At 45.8% G+C, this 23884-nt stretch overlaps 1 protein-coding gene across 2 annotated transcripts in view; it reads left to right on the top strand.

The window, feature by feature from the left end:
• Positions 1–23884, top strand: part of LOC135252177 (inactive N-acetylated-alpha-linked acidic dipeptidase-like protein 2) — a 329826-nt gene that overhangs the window by 8498 nt on the left and 297444 nt on the right. The window contains exon 2 of one of the 2 annotated variants that reach the window (XM_064329977.1): positions 7065–7129. The exons of the other annotated variant lie outside the window; for it this stretch is intronic. The gene's annotated coding sequence lies outside the window, so the exon portion shown is untranslated. The remainder of the gene's footprint in view (positions 1–7064; positions 7130–23884) is intronic. 2 annotated transcript variants of the gene reach the window in all.

Here is a 23884-nt window from a genome sequence, read left to right as displayed (position 1 = left end):
TTCATACAATTTGTCAGTTTTGATGGAATTTAGGGTTCTTTTAATGTCAGTAATGTGTATAGACATGCTGAGCTCGTCTGTCGGATGTTTCCCAGGAAGGATGGGGAGAGGAAGGATTCCTCAAATCCGTCACGCTCAGGCGATCCGCCTTCCGGAAAAATCTGACCTGCTTTTAAACCCCTGCCACCCTGGCATACCTGGCGCTGTTACAGACAGGAAGTTCCCAGACAGCACGGCGAGGGCGATCTGATCTTCTGCGTTCGTTATTATCTAGCAGGAGAACACCCTGCTATACCCTGCCAGGCTCACACAGGAAGTGCGTGCTCAGACACAGCTCCTCAGCTTCCTGTAAGGTCCAGCTCACAGAATGATGTCATACAGACTATGGGCGGGGTCTCACACAGGAAGTGCGTGCTCAGACACAGCTCCTCAGCTTCCTGTAAGGTCCAGCTCACAGAATGATGTCATACAGACTATGGGCGGGGTCTCACACAGGAACCGTGCGCTCAGACACAGCTCCTCAGCTTCCTGTAAGGTCCAGCTCACAGAATGATGTCATACAGACTGGGCGGGGTCTCACACAGGAAGGTCGCTCACAATCCTCAGCTTCCTGAAGTCCAGCTCCAGAATGATTCTGACTATGGCTTCACAGGAACTCGCCACCGCTCCTCAGCTGCCTGTGTCAGACAGAATAATGTCACGCAGACATGGGCGGGGTCTCACAGTGCGTGTAAACAGTCCTAGCTTCTTAAGTCCAGCTACAGAATGATTCCTGCTGGACTATGGCGGGTCTCACACAGGAAGTGCGCTCAGACACAGCTCCTCAGCTTCCTGTAAGGACCAGCTCACAGAATGATGTCATACGGACTATGGGCGGGGTCTCACACAGGAAGCGTGCGCTCAGACACAGCTCCTCAGCTTCCTGTAAGGACCAGCTCACAGAATGATGTCATACAGACTATGGGCGGGGTCTCACACAGGAAGTGCGTGCTCAGACACAGCTCCTCAGCTTCCTGTAAGGTCCAGCTCACAGAATGATGTCACGCGGACTATGGGCAGAATCTCACACAGAAAGTATTGTCCACAGATAACCAGCTGCTATTATAATTCTGATGAGGACATCACCTGGCTTGCTACTGTCAGGATTAATTGGAGATCAATACCGTACATGTTAATAAACACTAAAGCTTTTTTTAAAGATAAGAATATACTTCTACTTATGCATCTCTTCTAGTAGACTGCCTGCCATCTTGTTAGCATATTTCATACTTCTCGATTTGGTGGTGATTAGCTGCTTGTCCCTATCATCAAGTGCAACAATGACCGTTTGGCTTCTGCGCAGAGAATGGTTTAGATTCTGCATGTGCAACGGTTTGGATTCTGCGCATTTGCGCATACAGCTCTGGCTCTGCGCAGTTTTCTGCATTTACAACACGGACAGGCGTGTCACAGCTGCGCAGCTGCGCTCTCTGTGTGACGGGCTGAGGAGGCCCCTCCCTCTTAATGCGACGCTGCAGCTCTGCAGTTCTCCGTGGCGCAGTCAGGGTTCCACGCAGGCTGCTGCAGAGGTGGGTGAACCTCGTAATGAGCGTCAGCCACTGTCTGAACCAATCACAGGTCCTGCTTTCCACAACAAAATCATTGATTGGTTGAGATCGGTGAGTGATTGATGGTGTGTGTGTGTCCCGGCCATATTTATCCCACCCAACGGGCTACTACCCCTCCCTGCACACGGGCTGCCCCCACCCAGTCCAGTATTTTTGCCAAATGAAAACTGTACCTGTCATTAATTTGGTTTATTTCTTTTTAATTGTATTGTTTAGAATGTGGCATTTAATTTTGTGTTTGCACGATGGTACTATTCAATGGGTTTCTTCAAAAAAACAAATGTTTTTTTTTTTTTTTTTTTAAGTTAAGATTCGAAGAGATGTTAAGGGTATCGATGAAAGGGGCAAAAAATACAAAACAATAAATAAATAAACAGCCTAAGCAGACATTAATTTATTTTGATATTGGTGTTTGCTTACAAGGAGCCCAGAAAAGAATACAAACACAAAATGGAGGATCAGCCTGCTGACAGCGCTAAACTCTGTTAGAGGCGGGATTTGACCGATACTTGCAAGACCAAGACGAAGCCAGGAGACGACATAAAATGCACGAGACCCAAACCGCGTGTATGAGATCTGCTAAAAGCACAAAGGAACACTTTCATGAACTGCAACAATAATGAATAACAATAATTCGGTGAACAAGGTCATCTTTTGTTATCCAGCGTATTCATGTTTTCAAAGGTTTCGCGTTACTAAGTATGTGTAAATTATAATAAAGTGTATATATAAATATTTTTAGGCTACTGTGATTTTTAAAATGAATATAAAAATTATAATATATAATTAGTAGCTTGGTAACTGGCTAGCCAATAGTCATTTAAAAAACACTTTACTTACATAATTATAAGGAAAATTACAATTTACTACTTTTTTAAAACTAATTTAAACCCTGAATTTCCACTTCACTTCCTACTTGCGTTGAACAGTTTTCTAAACTACTGGAAAGGAAAAGTCATTTCTGCTGAGATTCTCTCTGCCCTCCTGTAAAAACACTGTTTAATCCAGAGCTAGTGCAGACAATCCTGGGAGTGCTGTACAAATCTAATGCTACAGCGACAATGAGCAGACATGCTGGGACATGGCTGTACAACATTTGTAAGCAGAGAGCATGCTGGGACATGGCTGTACAACATCTGTAAGCAGAGAGCATGCTGGGACATGGCTGTACAACATCTGTAAGCAGAGAGCATGCTGGGACATGGCTGTACAACATCTGTAAGCAGAGAGCATGCTGGGACATGGCTGTACAATGTCTGTTGGCAGAGAGCATGCTGGGACATGGCTGTACAATGTCTGTTGGCAGAGGGCATGCTGGGACATGGCTGTACCACGTCTGTTCAGAGAGAGCATGCTGGGATATAGCCGTACCACATCTGTCAACACAGAGCATGCTGGTACATTGCTGTACAATGTCTGTTGGCAGAGAGCATGCTGGGACATTGCTGTGCAATGTATGTTAGGAGAGAGCATGCTAGGATATAGCCATAACACTTTTTTAACAGAGAGTATACTAGGATATAGCCATACCACATCTATTAACAGAGAGCATGCTGGGACATGGCAACCAGTATTTACAACAAAGCTGCAGTTTCTCAGCAGCGCATGCTAATATAAAATAAAAAAGTTAAAATATTTCAATGTAAAAATCACACTTTACCTAGGACTCTTAGAATTGCCGTAGGTATTCTGGAATTCTTTCATGAGTTGTTGCTGTTTCTATTTATTCATGTTTATATTGTATATATTTGTATTTATTTTTTATTCATATTGTATCTCCTGCAAGACGACAGCCTTGCTTGCATTTACACAGGTAACCTGCAGTTCATCAATGTGTTACTGAGTTTAGCTTCCCTTATACTATATATATATTTATATTCATTTTTAAGTAAAATAAATATACTCGTGAGGCAATATTGACGTGAATTCTGTAATCATTAAATAGTCCAATTTAGTTAATAGACAGATTTTAGCCAACCGTTTGTCATGCAGACACACTATTTATAATTTTTTGTTGTGATTGCTGAACTAGCAGAACCCCACTCCTGAAGCTGAATGATTTACATCTGCATTGGAGTGTGTTTTGTGGGTGTGCCGTTATGGACCCCTGCTTATCGAGGCCAGGCCTTTGACCTGCTTGTGCAGAGTATGACCTGGACCGCGAGTTCTGTTGCTTTTTACATACTCCCATATCCAAAAGCTGCGCTTTCCCTTTTTATTTCTGCTATGGGCTTCTACATTTTACAACTTCACTTAAAAAGAATTTGTCAGTTTGATTTGAAAAAGAAAAGTATTCGCGTTTATAGTGACATAATATAGTGGAGTGATAGCGGCACATCGATGCTCTTGAAAGATGAAGGTCGATTCCCCGCTGCCGTTCTCAGCGATGGCGCTGATCTCCATCGTTTTGCTTTTGGCTTTTTTTGTTTGGAGTCTGCGGTGCCGGCTGAAGCCCTCCAAACAAACGGCCCGACCGAGGCGCGGGAACGGCGGTTATTATGGAACGCGTCTCTCTTTTCAAATGCTTCTGTCCTCTTGTGACAAAGTGATTTATTCTGAGGCTCAGAATCGGAAAGATGCGATTGCAGAGAAATCCTCTGGGACCGTGTTTCTCTTCTTTTTGCAATCTGTTTTTTTATGGTGCCGTTTTATTATGTTATTTAACTGAAGAGGCTCTCGAGTTGGCATGGAACACCATTGTGTGTATATATATATTTAAAATTAATAAGTGGCCAAATCCTTTTCTGTCTTCAGGCTAAATTTAGACTGGCAGGCTGGGATGGATTATTGAGCACTTTGAGGGAGACGTGATATGTAGAAGGGAAATTACCTTGGCTTAATTAAGTGCATAAGTCACTGCACATGCACTGTCTGCTGCCCTGCTAGAACATTCTGCGGCTAAAGCTGGGCACTTTGAAGGTCACCTGACACACACAGAGTGTAATGTTCTGTTGCCCTGGATACAGTTGACTGGAGACATCCTACTATGTTTATTTAAATTAAATGAAGGCTGCAGAAGTCATTGTTTAATGTTATTTTTTTTACTGAGGTGATGCAAAAGGGTGCTAGACCTTCATGCAGGAGTAGGGCCGGTCAGGTAACATGTTTCTCTGAAGCTTTGTAAATGCAGAGGGATTTTGAAGCTGAGGTGTTCCTATTGTGAGCCTCACCTCCTCTGTTTCATCACCTTTCCATTAATGACATCCGTCTCCGCAAACAGACACCACAACCGCACCGCACCGCACCGCACCGCACCAAACCGCACCGAACCGCACCGAACCGCACTGCACCAAACCACACCACAACCGCACCGACCGCACTGCACCACAACCGCACTGCACCAAACCGCACCACAACCGCACCACAACTGAACCGCACTGCACCACAACCGCACCACAACCGCACCACAACTGAACCGTACCGCACTGCACCCCAACAGCACCGCACCAAACCACACCGCACTGCACCAAACCACACCACAACCGACCCGACCGCACTGCACCGAACCGCACTGCACCACAACCGAACCGCACTGCACCACAACCGCACCACACCGCACCACACTGAACCGCACCAAACCACACCGCACCCCAACAGCACCGCACCACAACTGCGCACCACACTGAACCGCTCCACACCGCACCGCAGAAATGAACATCCGTGGAAAACAGTCGGCCAATTTCAAACGATAAAATTGTGATAAAAACCAATTTCCCATAAAACGATAACACAAAGGGGAGCGTTTTATTAATATTTATTTGATGTGCTTGATGGAAGCAGAGGTAAAATGACTTCGCCGAAGAAGGGAAACGGTTGATTAGTTTTATACGTGGCTGCTGGAACCCAGATGTAAATCTTTGTGATGGAATATGCATGGCCGGTGTTTAGAAACCTTGATTGTGATGACAGGAGTTTTCACTCGCGTTTGATGGGGTGGAAGACCTGCAGCAGTGGAGAGCTGTTGCACAGGAGAGCTACAGGACTACCCCACGCCCTGTCACAGCGGGGGCCTTTCTGTAATCTAATGCCTTGTTTTGGTGTGATAGATTTTTTAAATTCCTCTTAACCATCAGTTTAATTTTCAGAGAATCGATCACGGGCTGCAGTCTCTGCGATAAACTCAGAAATTAGCCGTTTTTAACCAGGGAGGGAGAGCATCGTGTCCGAGACGATTTTTCCTTAATCAATAAACAGATAAATGATGTTACTGCCGCTTTGAACACATGTTCCACAGTATATATTGCACTGCAGGAGGAAATGTGTATTAAGCAGCAGCTGAATGGACTTTTTTAGAAGCCCAGCGTACAGAAATGTGCATGCTGGCGTTAAATAGCCAGCGCTGGATGCCCTTTGTTGTGCCCCAGCTTGCTGGATGCGTTTGATCACATTCAGACGGAACAGTTTGCATGGCTGCTCAGTCTCTACGCTCGTCTTTCTTTGGAAACAGACTTCATGAACGCTCACTTTAAACAGCTTTGTGAGGACAGGGCTGTTTTGACCCCCTGTTGTGCTTTTGAATCTCCCAATCTCCCAGGGGTTTCATTTTCACAAAAATGCTACAAAATTTATTTATTCCAGAGAATGAAAAATGTATCCAGATTCTAACTGGATACATATTTTAATTGACAACGCTTAAGTATTTGGTGTGGTTTGTATGACAGTATCCTGAGAGATCCCAGAAACTGGGCTGAAGGTGTGTGTGTTTATTGGGGGGCGTGGGGGGTAAATACTGTATTTAAACAGGATACTCTGCTATGTGGGTCTGTCCTTCATTGTATATGAAGCTTTATTTCCCTTCTGTATTTAAGCCCAGCGATTGCCTTTGAAACTGGACATTCTGTCCTGATTTATGCTTTCAAAATAATTGCGCTGCACCGCCATTGTTGGTGAGATGTTTGCCGTCTAAACCGAGCCTAAAGCAGCTCCATCGCTTTGCGGTTCTCTTTGCTTTAAACATTAAGAATGCATTTGGGTTTTAATTTATATTAAACATTGTAAGTACCTACATCGCTTCCCTTTTACGTCTGATGAAATTCGCTCGCAGAGAGTTCCCGGGACACGGGGGCGTTTGGGCTCTGATTTAATGGAACCCTGTAACGGGGGAGACGTCGGGAGCGGGACGCCGTCGAGGGAAGGGTTAGTTCAGTTTTTCGGGGGGTTAACGGTTTCCGAATGACCGGGAGGGTGGATTGAAAGTGAAGGGCGCGCCGGCGCGTGTGAGCGAGCGGCCTTTAATGTGGAATCTCATTAGAGGGGCTGTCAGGGCTCCCCCATTTCGCCTGCGTCTCGCCCGTCCCGCGCGAGCCCGCCTGTCCTCCCCAGCGCCGGGGCCGCCAAAGAGCCATTTACAAATAAATGAAAAATGTCACAACTGATTTGGGTCCTGCGAGACTCCGCCGCGTCAGCTTTGTCACAAACTGTCTTTCTTTTTTTTTTTTTTTTGTTCTGTGTCCGCAGGTGGTGCCTCCGGACGTGGTCGATAGTCTTTGGCAGGTTTCGGGCCCTTTCTGTTTGACCCCGGGGTAAGTCTTCAGACAATGGCCTTTTCGTCACGAGCGTCCTAATGTTTCTCCCCTGTCCTTAGAAAAACGCCTTTCTGGCGAGCAGGAAGTTAAGCGATTTTTTTGGGTGGAAAAAAGAGGGGGGGGGGGTGCGGGGATGTGGCGAGAAAATGGCGTGCTGGTGTGCTCGTGGCAGAGCGCTCGTTGCGGTTTAACCTCCCCCCCCCCCCTTGCCCCCCCCAGCTCTGCAGGAGTGCCCTTCCGGCAGCTGTGGCTCATGCTAAAGAAACGTTGCGCGTGTATTATTTTATTTTATTTTATTTTTCTAGCGTAAATTTGCGGAGCGATTCTAACTTTAGCTGAGATATGGGACGCTAGCTCGGGGGGTGTTGTGTCGGTGACGAAACGGGGCGCTCCTAGCCGCCTCGTCGGCGGGGGTGTCGGCACGGTCCCGCCGCAGGAGCGCTGGTTGCGGTCGTGTAGCGAGTGCTGGCATTTTGGAAATCTGGCAGCGCTGTCGGGTCGGCGTGGCGGCGGCAGTGGCGGCGGCGGCGGCTCCAGGCTCTCATTGTCCCGTGTCTCGCGTTGCGTCAGCTACACGCCGTGTCAGGCGCTGGGAAACACTCATTAATACGCACTCTGTGCTTCAGGGAAATATTTTGGTTAATGCAGATGCCAGTTTATTTATTTATTTATTTTTTGGTATTTTGGTCAGTCATTTTTTGGTTAATGCTGTTTTTTCGGTGAGGAGTTGGCTGACTGGCTTTAGGTGCAACATTGCTGATAATCGATCAGGCTAATTTTGTTTTTGTGTTATGATGCCATACCTGTAAACACCTGAATCTAATCGTAATGAATCTTTGATTTATTTTGTTTTTTACATTTTTTATTTCGACACAAATTGTGGCGATATTAACGCTTTTAAAATTAAACTAGAATCGTTGTATGTAATGGATATTTTTTCTATTTTCCTTCAGCTAATATTAATTATATTACTCTATTCTAATTGACCTTTCAAGCACATATTTCAGGTATTTTTTGATTACAGTATAGGCAGTATTAATGCTTTTGCATGTTCGGCATCTTTTGATGTTTTAACTCTTAAAAATGATGTTCGTCATTGATGACAAATCTGAAGAGCAGTGAATGGACTCAGTGCGGCATTAACCTGGAACCATCAGCCTCCTGATTCACCTCAGCTGAACTTTTGCTTTTTTGTGCGTGCTGGAAAAATGGCTTGTACACAAGGACCACTCAAGAACGGTATGTATTGAAACATTTTCCTGCTCTGAGTGCTCTGTGTTATTGTTTTGTTAATGCCATGGTCCATCAGCCTGGGAGCCTATATCTCACAAGGATGTATCTGGTGTTTCAGTTTGAACTAGGAACTGTACCTCTTGTGTCCAAAGCACTGACAGCCTGGAACCTCCAAGCCACAAAAGTTCTGATCTATACAATCTATGCATAGAATTCTTTACCGTAAACCGTTGTTACCAAAATGCAATACCAGATTCGGTATTTTTTTTGTGGTAAAAAACATTTAATTGCATTTATGGTATAATAATAATAATTTTAAAAAAACAATTTCCTAGTATTGTTGAAAAATTCTAACAGGAGATTCGTATTTTTTAAGAAAAAGGGATTTTGATAGGCATTTTAATGTAGATGTAAAAGCTACTGTCCCAGGTATTCCGAATAATGTAGATATTCCAAGATTAGAATTTGACCACATTTAGTTTACCTGCAGACTCGTGTTGAAAACACTTCTATGAAAGCTGTGGGTATAGCAAAACATTTTTTTTTCTATATTTATTTTACAGTACTGAGAAAATAACTTGAACATAGCGGGTAAAAACATACAGCGGCCAATTCTGCGAAAAGACGAAAAAAAACAACCTGGTTTGAACGCCTCGCATTCCGAGTAGCTGAGTTCGTTTAAGGGTCGAGCCGTTTTCACTCCTAAATAGAGGCGCCCGTCACGTAAACAAAATCAAACTTGTTGACCTACCTGACCTTCCGAGTGAAGGGCAGCTGTGTAGCGTGGCGCCAGGGCTGAAGAAGCGCGTTTGAAGCCGCTGCTGACTGACGCTTCCCCGTTTCTGCTAGCGGTGCTTCTGTCTCGAAGGCTCGGCGCTCTCGCTTTGAGAGGGGCTCGGCGTGCGAGAGCAGGGGGAGACCGGGGCGTCGGGCGTGGAGAATTTCAGACGAGCGTCTGGCGCGGGGAATCTCGGTGGGAAGAAAGCGGGGATCCGCGGCCCGGCGGCTCTGACGCTTAGCGCGTTCAAAGCGCGGTAGCGATGCATGGCGTTCACTACGGCAACGGTGGACGGGGGCCAGCTGCCCCCTGAATGGCGGGGCCGGGCCACCTGGCGGGGGGGCCCTTCCTGTCTGACGGGTCGGGGGTGAAGGCTGAATGGAGTCGGGGAGAATAGAACAAGCGGCTCTGATCCGCGGTCTGGCCGCCATTCAGACGGACCTGACAATGGCCGCAGACTCCTCCTTTCGCTTTTCTTTTTTTTGTCTTTTTTCTGCGTAGGGAAGCGGGTTGTTGCACTTTTGTTAACGTGTAATCCTGCGTGCTGCATTGGGCTGATCTTATTAAGGAGTCTGAACCAGTGCTGTCCTCAGACAGTCGCTGAAGCCTTCTGTCTGGTGCTCAGAAGGCAGGTGTGCATTCCGCTTGGAGAATATTCCGGTGCATCGTCCCTCGCCATTATCGTGTGTGCGACTATTTAAATATATTTTTGCGGATATAAAGAATTGTTTCGGCCAAAATTAAAGAAAATACATTTTTCGTTGTGTTCAGCATTACCAGAACTACATTTCCCATGATGCATTTTTCTGTCCTGCCTACAACCATGAATTTGAAGTCTGCGACAATGAGGAATTTGGGCGAGGGGGGCAGGTGTCCTTTGTACAATTCACTAAATTAGTGTCAATGCTATCTGAATTGCGTAATTGTTGCTTACAACCAGGCCAGCCACATGCACCAACCTTCAGCCCCTGTACTGCAGATCATTCAAAATTTATTTTAAAAAAAACTGGACTGAAATGCAGCTCTTCTTGCAATTTCTTTTCCCTGACTTGCAAAACACACATTTCATGAACCAAGCTGGTTCCCTCTATCCCCATCAATCACAATCTATCCCCATTTATTCCCATCTATTCCCATCTATCCCCATCTAACTCCAGCTATCTCTAGTCACCCAGTACTGCTGAATAGCCGCTGCATTGTTAGATGGATGTGGCTGAATTTGTAAAACTGCTATTGATTATACTGGACATTTTTCAAGGTTTCCCCGCAAGCGGACTCTTGCTCCATTGTCATACCATATTAATTTGTGGATGAGGAGATTTCCAGTGACTTTATGCTGAAGTCAGCCTTCTTGTGGTTCTACATGCGCTGACTCAGCCGTTCCGCACGGCCCCCTGGGTAATGCAGTGCGCTGAGAACGAATCGAAGGCACGTGGACACAGCGGATGGATTAACTGTGCCCTGGCACGTACCTGCCTTAACCCAGATTACCCTATTCCACACAACCTCCGAAGTACAGTACCGCTGCTGTTCTTTAAGGTGGGAAAACATCGCAAATGTCAGGGTATGAGATATCATTCTTTTCATTTGCGAGGTGACTGCCCCTTTTCAGTTATGTGATCTGACTAACCATTTCAAAATCAGTGTTTGGCTTTGCAATACTGACAATAATGAATTGACTGTAGGACGTGTAAGAATTGGTTTTAGTTTCTTTCTTCTTCTTTTTTTTTTTAACATTACTGACCTTTGCTGAGAATGAGCAATAATGGACTCTCACTGGTGCAGGGTCAGGGGTTTTGTTTGGTGACTCACAAAGTAGACCTGTTTCTGCTCCAACAATTCGTATAAACAAGACCAGGTTAAAACCTAGTGTATGGCTGGACCTGACGCGTGATCCGGCCGACCCATGGTGTAACTGTCAGTTAGTCACTCAGTCAGTCACTCAGTCACTCACTCACTCAGTCACTCAGTCACTCAGTCAGTCAGTCAGTCAGTCAGTCAGTCAGTCAGTCAGTCAGTCACTCAGTCACTCAGTCACTCAGTCACTCAGTCACTCAGTCACTCAGTCACTCAGTCACTCAGTCACTCAGTCACTCAGTCTGTCAGTCAGTCAGTCACAGACATTCGCGTTTGTAGGGCTGGCCCCGCTGTTGCGGTCCAGCCAAAAAAAAAAAATTCCCTTTGCAGAAAAAAACTTACTGGACACCATATCAGTACTTCTAGTAAATGGTCATGTATATTTAGCATTACAAATGAAGACAGACACCATGAAATGAATGATTTGAATGTGTTTATAAAACACATTGGAAAAGCACTATTATTACGTAGTTTATTTTTTAGAAATATGAAAAAAAATCTTTTATATCCATTATTACATTATGACCATGTAATAAATAAGGAGATATATTTTACTCGTGGTTGGAGCATTATTGCATAATGACTTCTCTATATTTAAAGTTTTACTAAAAATATCACAGCCTGCTTTCATTCAACATTTGTACTTGTAACTTTCTTAGAAATAAAAATATAGCCAGTATTAGCCAGTGTGTGGCTAGCCAAGATAACTGTGAGATGCACTTGGCATGATAACTGCTGATGTCATTCCAATCTTGGTGATTTTTTACACTAGAAGAGATACTGGCACAAAAACATCAGAGCGGTTGGTTACTGTTGCACTAGAACCTCAACATTAGGAACGGACCGGCCAACCAAACATCTCTGAACCTGGAAGTAGTGCACACTACTGTGTCTTCTAAAATGTTGGTTATAAAATATAAGATGTCAAATTCAGCACATCAACAGTATTAACGGGATTAATATTCTCTGTGTGAAAAGGAAAGTCTGTTATGTAATCAGTCCATTAATTCATCATCCCTCATTGATAAATCAATCAGTTTTTGAGCCCTCAGTAGACCATACTGAGTAGGAAGGTTACATTTTGAGCGCTTGGTAGGCCATACTGAGTAGGTAGGTTACATTTTGAGCCCTCAGTAGACCATACTGAGTAGGTAGGTTGCATTTTGAGCGCTCGGTAGGCCATACTGAGTGGGTAGGTTGCATTTTGAGCACTTGGTAGACCATACTGAGCAGGTAGGTTGCATTTTGAGCCCTCAGTAGGCCATACTGAGTGGGTAGGTTACATTTTGAGCACTTGGTAGACCATACTGAGCAGGTAGGTTGCATTTTGAGCCCTCAGTAGGCCATACTGAGTGGGTAGGTTACATTTTGAGCACTTGGTAGACCATACTGAGCAGGTAGGTTGCATTTTGAGCACTTGGTAGACCATATTGAGTAGGTAGGTTACATTTTGAGCACTTGGTAGGCCATACTGAGTAGGTAGGTTACATTTTGAGCGCTTGGTAGGCCATACTGAGTAGGTAGGTTACATTTTGAGCACTTGGTAGGCCATACTGAGCAGGTAGGTTACATTTTGAGCACTTGGTAGACCATACTGAGTAGGTAGGTTACATTTTGAGCACTTGGTAGGCCATACTGAGTGGGTAGGTTACATTTTGAGCACTTGGTAGGCCATACTGAGTAGGTAGGTTACATTTTGAGCACTTGGTAGGCCATACTGAGTAGGAAGGTTACATTTTGAGCGCTTGGTAGGCCATACTGAGTGGGTAGGTTACATTTTGAGCACTTGGTAGACCATACTGAGTGGGTAGGTTACATTTTGAACACTTGGTAGACCATACTGAGTAGGTAGGTTACATTTTGAGCACTTGGTAGACCATACTGAGTGGGTTGGTTACATTTTGAGCACTTGGTAGGCCATACTGAGCAGGTAGGTTACATTTTGAGCGCTTGGTAGACCATACTGAGCAGGAAGATTACATTTTGAACACTTGGTAGACCATACTGAGTGGGTTGGTTACATTTTGAGCACTTGGTAGGCCATACTGAGCAGGTAGGTTACATTTTGAGCGCTTGGTAGACCATACTGAGCAGGAAGATTACATTTTGAACACTTGGTAGACCATACTGAGTAGGTAGGTTACATTTTGAGCGCTTGGTAGACCATACTGAGCAGGAAGATTACATTTTGAACACTTGGTAGACCATACTGAGCAGGTAGGTGACATTTTGAGCCCTTGGTAGGCCATACTGCAGACTGCAGGGGACCGAGCTGCAGGTACGGGAGCAGCTGCCCACCCGTTGCCGTGGCTATGGTCTGTCACGTGTGCTGCACTTTCATACCTGCTCACATTCCCCTGACCTGGTCTTGTGCTGTTAGGCTGCCATTGAAGGCACTTTCCTGCTCTGTGTTTTAATATAGAGCCTTCTGTGGCTGTCTGGGCGCTGGGTGCTGCAAATATCAATATAACACATTTGTCTGTTTTTGCGGGTGTGTTTGTGACAACTCGACCTGCTCTCTAATGTCTTCGTGGCCTTTTAGACTGAAGACCAAATGAGCAGCCATCCATTAGCGGCAGGCACAGTACCCATTAAATACTTCGCTGATGTTACCATGAAACACAGCGTGTCCCTGTCTCCACTAAAAACAGCGCTCTTTGGTTTTGCAAACGCAGACGAGCTTTCGTTCTCTGGCTTGTAAGCAGTGCAGTTCACCGTTCAGTGGATGTTTAAAATCCCCAAAATATATTTCAGATGCTTGCGTAGGTCGGCGTGTGTCCAGGTCACCGGAGCTGGATTAGTGTGTGCGCCTGTGGAAAAGAAAAGTTGCCGCAAAGAAGATAAAAGTTTGTGTTTACCCCGTCCTCGAACCTTCAGCCTTTTGAACGTGCCTTGTGTGTGAGAGGCTATTTCTCTGTGTTTGAGCTGTGTTTTTCTCTGTGTTTGAGCTGTGTTTGGGCTGTGTTTCTCTGTTTGGGCTGTGTGTTTGGTTTGTGTGTTTCTCTGTGTTTGGGCTATGTGTTTCTCTGTGTTTGAGCTGTGTTTTTCTGTGTTTGGGCTGTGTGTTTCTCTGTGTTTGGGCTGTGTGTTTCTCTGTGAGCTGTGTTTTTCTGTGTTTGGTTTGTGTGTTTCTGTTTGAGCTGTGTGTTTCTCTGTAAGCTGTGTTTCTCTTTGTTTGAGCTGTGTGTTTCTCTGTGTTTGAGCTGTGTTTCTCTGTTTGAGCTGTGTTTCTCTGTGTTTGGCCTGTGTGTTTCTGTTTGAGCTGTGTTTCTCTTTGTGGGCTGTGTGTTTCTCTGTGTTTGGCCTGTGTGTTTCTCTGTGAGCTGTGTTTCTCTTTGTGGGCTGTGTGTTTCTCTGTGTTTGGGCCGTGTTTCTCTGTTTGAGCTGTGTTTCTCTTGGCTGGCTGTATGTTTCTAGGCTACATTCAAAATGAGGTTAATGTGTTTGACAGTGGACAGAACTGTTAACTGTTAAAAGATTCTTTGTGATAGTCAGAATATTTATATATTGGCAAATGGAATGAAATGTATTTGTTATAAAAATATGGGGATCTGGGAACATGAAGTTCTGTGCCATACAGTCTGTCACACCTTTGCATTCTGCATCTCCATAGCTACTGTTTACTTGGATCTTTTCCCAAGAGTTTCCATGGAAACAAATGTCATTTTTTGATGGTTTTTAAAAATATCAGGCAATTATGTCCATTGTGTGTGTGTGTGTGTGTACAGACGCATGCAGTGTATCAGTATTTTTAGAAAAGTTAATGAAAGTGTGTATGCAGCTGGAATTTCACTGAAGTATGAAATATATTCAGAATAATTGCAAAACTATGTTTGACATTTAAAAAAAAAATAAAAAAAAATAAATAGTCAGGTTTATTTGCACATTTAGTGCCCATTAAAATATTATATATATATTGTATCTCACACCCACAACAGCTGTCTGCTTGAAGGGAAACTAGCGGAGCAGTACTATGCAGAACTGTGGCTGACTCGAACCCGTCCCATCCTGGCTGGAGCCCAGGTGCTGTGGCTGACTCGAACCCGTCCCATCCTGGCTGGAGCCCAGGTGCTGTGGCTGACTCGAACCCGTCCCATCCTGGCTGGAGCCCAGGTGCGTTTCGGATTCCCCGTCCCGCTTGGCTCACGACCTGCCGGGTCCGGGCTTTGGAGGTTTTCGGTGAGCTCCTCTACCGCCTGCGGCCACGCAGAGCCTCCTCAGGCCTGTGAACATAGTCCCGCATCAGGTTTCTCTGGTCCTGCCCTTAGTGGAAGCTTCTGGAACTTACAGTAGGTGCTTGCAAACGCCATGGCAACCTTAGATGTGAAAGGAGGAAGGCTGTGTACAGAGCGGTCCAGAAAGAGGAGAAGAGCAGTCCTTAATCTCCCTGAGTTAGGGGCTGGACCTGCCTCAGGGCCTGCTCTCTCTGCTGCATGTGGCCAGGGCAACTCCAGGGGAAGTTAAAGGGATGTTACGGTGTGTGAGATTTAGTTTCCCGCAATCCGATTGGTCCTGGCGAGCTTTAGCCGGTGTTCCACTGTGGATCAGCAGCTGTGCGGGTTTGAGCTTCTGCCCCCTAGTGGAGCGCGATGTGCGCTGGATAAGCGTTCATCAGGAGCAGCGGCTCCCCACTGTTCCGTTGGCAAAGTTCTTCCCCAGAAGTCAGGTGGACCTTTCTCACATCAGGGAGTCTGTTCTCTTCTCTCTCGTGACACCGTACGGTTACGAGCCTGATGACTGAGTCTAGTTAATGGCTGAAATGCCCAGGACGCAGACCTTTTAATTTTCATTGTGGTGTCAATGAGGTTTCGGGCCACTGGGAGTCTCTGACCAGGCAAGGACATTTAAAACCGCAGGCTAATATGAAAACAAGCTTTAAGCACATTTTTAAATGGCTGGAGACCTTCAGGCTCATTTATTCTTGATTCAGCAGGCCTGGCATGTATTTAAATGCAAAAGTTATTGGGTCAGTGACACAGTTTCTGTTGTTTTGGCTCAGAACTCCAGCATATTGAGTTTGAAATGAAACCATGAAATCAGTGAAGCCAATAAGAGGTTAAAGTGCAGCTTTAGACTGTCCGCTTTAATTTGAGGATATTTACATCCACGTGGGGCGATCTGTGTAGGAATTACAGCCCTTTTTATACATAGTGCCCTAAAGTGAGTAGGCTGCTGTGCTGGTTCCTGGGCAACTGTGTATGGTTGCATCATAAATTTGTGCCAACAAAAGGTCTGGAGTTGATTCTAGGTGTGGAATTAGCATTTGGACTCTTGCTGTTGTCTCTCAACACGAGGACCGCAGAAGTGTCGATGCCAGTAAAGCAGGACATCTTATGTTACTGATCAGTTCATTCAAATTTTTCTACCATAACCAAAACATTGGTTGTTCTGAAGGCTACAGTTTGGTACATTGTTAAGAAGCACGAACGCACTGGTGAGCTCAGCTGCAGCAAATAATCTGGAAGACCACTGTAGTGAGTGACCGAATGATGCTTTCAACTGTGGAGAAAAATCCCCTTTCTAACGGTCGAACAGATCAAGAGCGCTCTCCTGGATGCAGGCCTAGACTGTGTCAAAGACTGCCATAAAGAGAAGGCTTCAGCAAGACATCAGAGGGTTCATCGCAAAATACTGACCTTTTTTGCTAAAAAACCAAAAAGAGAGCACAGTGCTGGAACGATGTCATCTGGACAAATGAGATTGGTACTAATCTGTAAGAAATTGATGGGAAGAGGAGAGTGTAGAGAAATACTCGCGATCCAAAGCACCCCCCGCTCATCTGTGAGACACGGAGGTAGTGTAATGGCTCGGACAGGTGTGGCTGCCAGTGGGACTGGCTCACATTTTTGATGTTATGACTGCAGATGGCAGCAGCAGGATGAGTTCTGAAGTTCACAGATTACCGTTTACATTTTATCTGCTTGGATCACATCAAATGCCTCAAAACTCATTGGACGGCGCTTCACCTTGCAGCAGAACACTGACCCCAAACATACTCCTAAAGCAAGCAAGGAGTATTTCAAAGCCAGAAAGTGTTCTTGGCTGTAACTTCCTTGTAAGGCAATAACCTGACCTGAATTCGAATGAACATGAACGTGTTTCACTTTCTGAAGACAAAACTGAAGACAAAATGCCCCTGAAACAATCAGTATCTGAAGATGTCTGCAGCACAGGCCTGGCAGAGCATTGCTAAGTTACCCAGCGTCTGGTGATTATGGGTCACAGACATCAGGAAGTCATCAAATGCAGTGGATTTGCGACCAGATACTAAAATACGATGACTTACTTGAAGATTATGTAAAATTGTCCAAATATATATATATTTCTGTGTGTGTAGAGAGGGAGAGAGAGGTTAGTATCGTCAGGAAGAAAAGCTGTAATATAGTCATCAAATTACAGTCTAATTTATATTCCCCGGCTCGGGCTGTGAATGGCTGTATTTTTAGAGCAGTCATGCAGGTACGTTTCCCTGTGAAGGCTCTCCAGGGGTCTCGGGCGCTGCGTTTTCCCTCCGTCTGATTGGGCGGCTGCAGCACCGTCGGCGCGTTGCCGGGGGGACGGGCAGCCAGGCTCTTTAGAGGTTTTGGGTGCGGGGTGTTCAGGGAGGAGGTGCCGCTGTGGCCTTCGTGCCTCACGACGTCCCAGGACCCTCCCTGTGAGACCCCTGCCTCCCTAAAAACAGCCCCGTCCAGCAGCCGGGTGGAGAAAGGCTGGCTGTGCTTGCACAAGGGCTGTGACCACCATGGTGGCTCCTCCCAACTGTTCTGTCTTTTGCCACCTGGTGGTGGAGCAGTGGTATTTAATTGTGGGGCTCCTCAATCACTACACGGACAACCACAATGAGACTTCATCACTGCTGCACTTCACATCAACTGCTGTCATGGGATACACCTGGAATTTTTAGACTACAGGCTCACCACCCAGAGTCATGTGACCTACCATAAGAAATTGTCTTTTTGTCACCTGGCTGATTTGGAAAAGGAAACCCAAAAGATTGATGGGTAATTTTGTACAAGGCTTTGCATCTTTAATTATGTCCACAAGTAGACTTGTCAGTTTTTAAAATGTCATTCAACTATAAACAAGCACTAAGCATAAGCCTCAGTTGTACATAAAGCGCTTTCTCCACACACAGAATGCAGCAGGAACGGTGCGAAACGTAACATTTATCAGATTCTCAGAAATATCCGAGTCGGAGCGCAGAGGGGAGAGAGGGCCAGGGGGTTAATCAGCAGACAGACCCAACGGAAACGCAAGTGTCACCGACACCATCTGAGAGGCTCCTCCGCATGAACGCCCCCCAACAAAGGCTGTTCCCCCCCCCCCCCGCCCACCCGTCCCCCCGTCCCCCGCCCCCCTCATTCCTCCCGCTCAGATCTGTCTCTCCGTAGCGGAATTCGACTTTGTGTACCGCCAGGGAAACGGTTGTTATGAAACCGCTTCGGTACTGTATGACAAGCCGATGCATCAGCGCAATAATCTCGGTGACAAAGGTTAGCTTTGCATTATAATTCGCGTGACATTTCCGCTGGAGAGGACGGGGCTGCCGAGCCTGCCGGCGCGGCCGCCGCCCGCCACTCCTGCGGGCCCTTATCTGGGCTCGCGCGACAAATAACTCAGCGCCGCCTGTCAGCGCTGGCAGCTCAGGCTCCTCCTGCTTAGATACCCTGACGGGGCCGGTATTAAACTGGGGGAGCACGCGCTCCATTAAGCCCGTGCAAAATGAACTGTCTGCCGCTCGCTGCTCGGCTGCTGGCGGGAGCAGCTCCAGTCTAATCTTTGGGGGGGGGGATCCTGCTGGGGCGGTGGGGGGATCCTGTCGGGGGGGGGGGATTCTGGAGAGGGAACCTGCAAGGTGGGCTGACAGCTTGTACAGGTAGCCCGCACGCACAGGCAGGTGGGGGGCTAGAATGGAGGACAGACAGGCGGATACGAGGGTGGAGGAGGGTGGAATGGGAGTGGGGGTGGTGGGGGTGTGTCTGGGGGGTGGAGGGAAGGGGGTGTGTGAGAATTGGAGGTGGGGTCAGGGGCAGGGGGGTAAGTTTCTCCAACTTCCCTTTCTTGGTATGATAGCTGATCTTGCCAAGCTGTATTTGTGAAGAAGAAACAGAACACTTGTGTTTGATTAGGAGTGAAAGTTTTGTGAAGGTTTAACGCTGAATCCAGGCCAGATTCTGGCAGTTTCCGTCAGGCTTGGACGGGGCTCAGGTGCTCACTCTTGGCTGTTTGTAAGTGTAACGTTTTTTGTTGTTGTTGCTCTATTCCCATATGGACAGAATTAATTGAGTTTTTGTTTTTATTTTTTGAAGTTTTTTTTAATACATGTTTTCGCTCCATCACTTCCCTGAAGGATGTGCTTCTGCTCGCTTTCACACCGTTCCTTTTGCAGCTGCAGCGCAGTGAGGCATTAAAGTGACTTCCTGCACAGCCGTCGCATTAATTAAAGTTCACTTCCTGCATGCGTCACATTAAAGTACAAATTCATGCTGCCTGTGCCACCTACCTGTGCCTGTTATATAATTGCAGTCCTACATCTGGCCACAATATCCCGCTGCATTTAACTTTGCACTCCCCTCTCACTTATATTCCCCAGGTTGTCATGGCAAAGGAGAATTGTGTTCTCAGTTGCCCTACCTGATTAAATCAAGGTAATATAAATAAAATGAAGACCACTGTCTCCTGAGGGAGCAGTAACTAGGCAACTGTCTAAAAATGAAGCGAATTTGGGACACACGTCGAAATCAGGTCAACGAGTTGGTGTCAGGTGTAGTTGTGGATGGCGGTCCAGTTGTACGTACAGGTGATGTAGGTGTAGGTGGGAGTGTACGTATAGGTGTATGTGTGTGTAGGTGTATGTGTATGTATGGGTGAAGATGCAGGTGTAGTTATTGGAGGTCATATCCATTACACTGTACAACAGTTCAATACAAGCTTTCAAAGCAAATGAATCCATATTTGAAATAACTTTAGCTAATGCAATTCCCGGTCAGAAATTCTGTATTGGAAATCAGGTTTCCAGTACGGACTTGTATTATTAATGAAAAAAGTTAAAAATTCATCTCGCAGTGAAAGAAAAATGTCTTGGTTGGTAATAACAGTCGGAATAATAATTTGATCTATAGTGTTGAGGACTCTGCGGTTATTAACATTTTGGAAGTGAAGGTTGTGGAGTAATTCGATCCGTGGCGTTGACCTCCCAGGAGGGCGTGTGTGAGCTGTATGCATTCAGGATTTGGGCTTTGGTTTCAGGGGAGTGCAGGTGACTCGCTGTAATGACGTTTGCGTCCGTATGCGCTGGTCTGGGCACGCTGCTCTGCAGCTCTGTCGCTGCTCTGCAGCTCTGTCGCTGCTCTGCAGCTCTGTCGCTGCTCTGCAGCTCTGTCGCTGCTCTGCAGCTCTGTCGCTGCTCTGTCGCTCTGTCGCTGCTCTGCGTCTCTGTCGCTGCTCTGCGTCTCTGTCGCTGCTCTGCGTCTCTGTCGCTGCTCTGCGTCTCTGCCGCTGCTCTGCGGCTCTGTCGCTGCTCTGTCGCTGCTCTGCGGCTCTGTCGCTGCTCTGCGTCTCTGTCGCTGCTCTGCGGCTCTGTCGCTGCTCTGCGGCTCTGTCGCTGCTCTGCAGCTCTGTCGCTGCTGTTCCTGTCTGCCGAATGCTAACGGCCTGAATGCACTCCTGTTCTCCTGCCATGCAAATCGTCGTGGATACGAGGGTTTGCCTAATGGGCCTAATGGAGTCTGTCTGCCCCTGCAGCCCCCCGTCCGCCGTGAAAACGCCGGCCTCCACGCGCACGCCGTTTTACCCAGAAACCCGCTGCTGTCGCTATGAGAACCAGGCCCCGAGCCGTCTGAGGGAATCAGGGTGTTGAGTGAGCTAGCGGGCTCTGGAGCAGGCAGCGCAGATTGGAAAAGCTTTCTGCAGCGGACGGGGTTGTGCTGGGTCTGTCCGCTCAAGAGTCTAATTTCGCCTGCTTAAATAAAGGTTAATAAACTAAATACAGGGTAACTTAAGTACATAACCCCGCTGTGGCGGTGTGGAGTGTGTGCTGCAGTGGAGCAGCGATTGAGCCTCTCTCTCTCTCTCTCTTTCTCTCTGTCCCTGTCTCTCTCTTTCCCAGGCCAGTTACATGTGCTAGTTTGGTGATTTTTTTCTTGCACATCTGACGTTCAGCTGTAGAAGTTGTAGTTGTTAAAATGCTCAGTGTTAGCTCACCTCTAACACTATGTGTATATACTTTATTCCAGTAGGTCAACACATTCTCTGTTAAATGATGATTTACCACTAAGTGTGTGACTGTGTACAGTAGTAGTCGTACTCACTTAAGTGCGGATTTGGCCGTTTGGCCACAGAAAGTTCGCCTCCATCTTGTGTTCTCAGTCTGTGGTATTTGGCCTTCAGGCCTGTTAACAGAAGTGCAAATGGTTTTATTTTAAAAGAAAGGGGATTGTTGCTCGCTAAGAGGATTTACAGACCAGCAATACAATTTATAACGAGGCTCTGCTCTCCAGGGGGAGAAGGAGAGGATATTGAAAGTGAAAGGGAAATGGACGCCGAGTCGTTGACTGGGAGATTAAAGAGAACGAGTGCGTTTGAAACAGGCCTCGGATGCTTAGTCTTCCTCCGTCTGAAGCTCAGAGTCTTCCTCCGTCTGAAGTATTGTTTCAGGTGAAAAATTCAAGGTGCTTACAGACACACAGGAAAGTGGATCCCCTCAATTCAAGTTCCATTCTCTCTCTCTCCCCTCTCTCTCTCTCATATATACCTCATATATATATGTATATATAAATATAAATGTTTTTTTTCCGTTTTTTTTTTTTTTTTTTTGTATCCAGTTTGGGATTGCCAGTTGTGGCTTATCTAGTTATCTTTATGCTACATGTAAGGAGCATTACAGTTGATGCACAGGCAGTCATCTGGCAACCAGTGATAATTTCACACCCAGCAGTACTACCGGGGGTCGCGGCCACCGATTGGATGAGAGTCGTGTCTCTCACTGACAGCAGCCAATAACGTGTGAGCACCTGCCGTGTGTTAGGCGAATTTAAAGTAGATACACCCTGAAGGGTTCCAGCAGAATTAACCCCACCCAACAGGGCAGTGGTCAGAGCTGGGGCTGTATTTTGTATTAATGCTAATCTCTTCAGCTGGTGACAGGGGCATGGCCCTGTTCTGTATGGGTTTGTGCTAATCTCTGTGTGTTCATTTTACTCTGTGCTAAAAACAGTACCTGACTCTTATGTTGCACTGTAGAAGCGGGATGCCTGAACCCACTGCAGTGCAGTGCTGTAGTCTGTCTGCGGGTTTTCTGTCAGTTAGACGCTACCTCTGAGCCGTGAGTGGAGTCATCCCTGAGCTGCAGGGAACGGGAGGATATTAAATACTGGAGAGAGCTTGAGAGAGGTTTGACACCCACTGGACAGCAGAATTCAATGTGATTTTTTGCACTCGCTGCTTAATTCCTTTAAAAAAAATTTTTTTTTTAGGGAAATTAAATTTAATTCCTTGGTTTTTAAGTGCTTCCCTTTCTTGTTCGGTCCGATCACACCTTTGCATGCAGGGACAGACCAATTAGTCTCTCCCCGCTATCGCCTGCAAGGGTGTCAGCAACCGATGGGCCGGATCATTCCCCCTATTCTTAATTTTAATTAGCGCTGTTTGGGTTATTTTTTAAAAACACGGAGAAAGTGTTGAACACTGTGTGCGGTATGCCTTTTATTTAAACTGAGCTTATTCAGCTTTTTACCTGCATGTTTGAACGCGGCATTTTGTTTCTTGTGTTTTGTTTTGTTTTGGTTTTGTTTTTTTTTTCCCCAGCTAATCTTATTTTTTTAATCTCTGGTGATTAAACAGTCGCCTCTTTTCCAGCGTTCGCTTTATTCATTCTGAGCCTCGCTCTTTCCCAGTCAATATCTGGGCTCTAATTTGTAAACACCCTGCAGAATATAATTTAAAGGCTTCGCAGGCATTTATATTAGTCCAGCAGGATTCAGTGTCGTGTAGGCAGCTGGACCCACGGGGGTTTTATTTATGCTGGTTCTGTTGGTTTAAAGATAAGGACCTCTGTGCTTTAAAACAGGAGCTTTAGAACCATTAACCTTTCACACAGTCGGAAGCCTGTAATAAATATGCTGGCATTATTGAAATCATAATGTTGGTTTTCTATTTTCATTTTCTAATAGATAACGCAACACGGTTCAAACGAAGGTGAAACTCATAGTGCAGCTAGGTAAATTGGGTGTATATATTAAATACATTGTGGAAATATCTTGCAATTGTGATGCATTTCTACCCTTTAAATAGTCCGTGCTTTAAAGGTGAAGTTTGCATATTTAAGTTAATGTGATTTATTATTAAATGCAGGCCATTTCAGTATAATGGCTTTTAAAAGTGCTCAGCAGAATTAGTCACCTGTTTGTTTTGGTCTCGCCTCCTCTGTTCAGCCTGGTTCTGAGTGTATTAATGAAAAATCCGTCTGAAGGATGAGGAAGATTTACCTGAGTGGTCCTGAGAGTCTTTGAGCTGACAGGCGACCTGTCACTTTCAGAACGCTTTTAATTGAAGTTTTACCTGTGGAATTCCAGAGCAGTTATTAAATGGCAGACTTATTAATTAAAAAAGACAAAGTTATTTTTTTGATGATACTCTTGATAAACTTTCTAGCTGATGCAATTTTCTCTTATCAGTAGTCTTAATTTAAATTTTGTCTTTTTACTTAGACTGATAAAATTAAAAAGTAACTTTTTGTTTGTTTTTATTTCAGTTCTTGTTCCTTGGGAATTTTTCTGCGTTCCCTGGGAATAAATATTTGCTGAAGTTGAGGAGAAACCGCAAAGCATACCGACTGAATCACCCTCTCATGGAGAGTGTTGCTGAAAACAAATACCGTACGTGCA

The sequence above is a fragment of the Anguilla rostrata genome, chromosome 4, assembly GCF_018555375.3.
Source record: "Anguilla rostrata isolate EN2019 chromosome 4, ASM1855537v3, whole genome shotgun sequence".
NCBI lineage: Eukaryota > Metazoa > Chordata > Actinopteri > Anguilliformes > Anguillidae > Anguilla > Anguilla rostrata.
The sequence above is the reverse complement of the archived record's forward strand: the minus strand, read 5'-3'. Positions and strand labels throughout refer to the sequence as shown.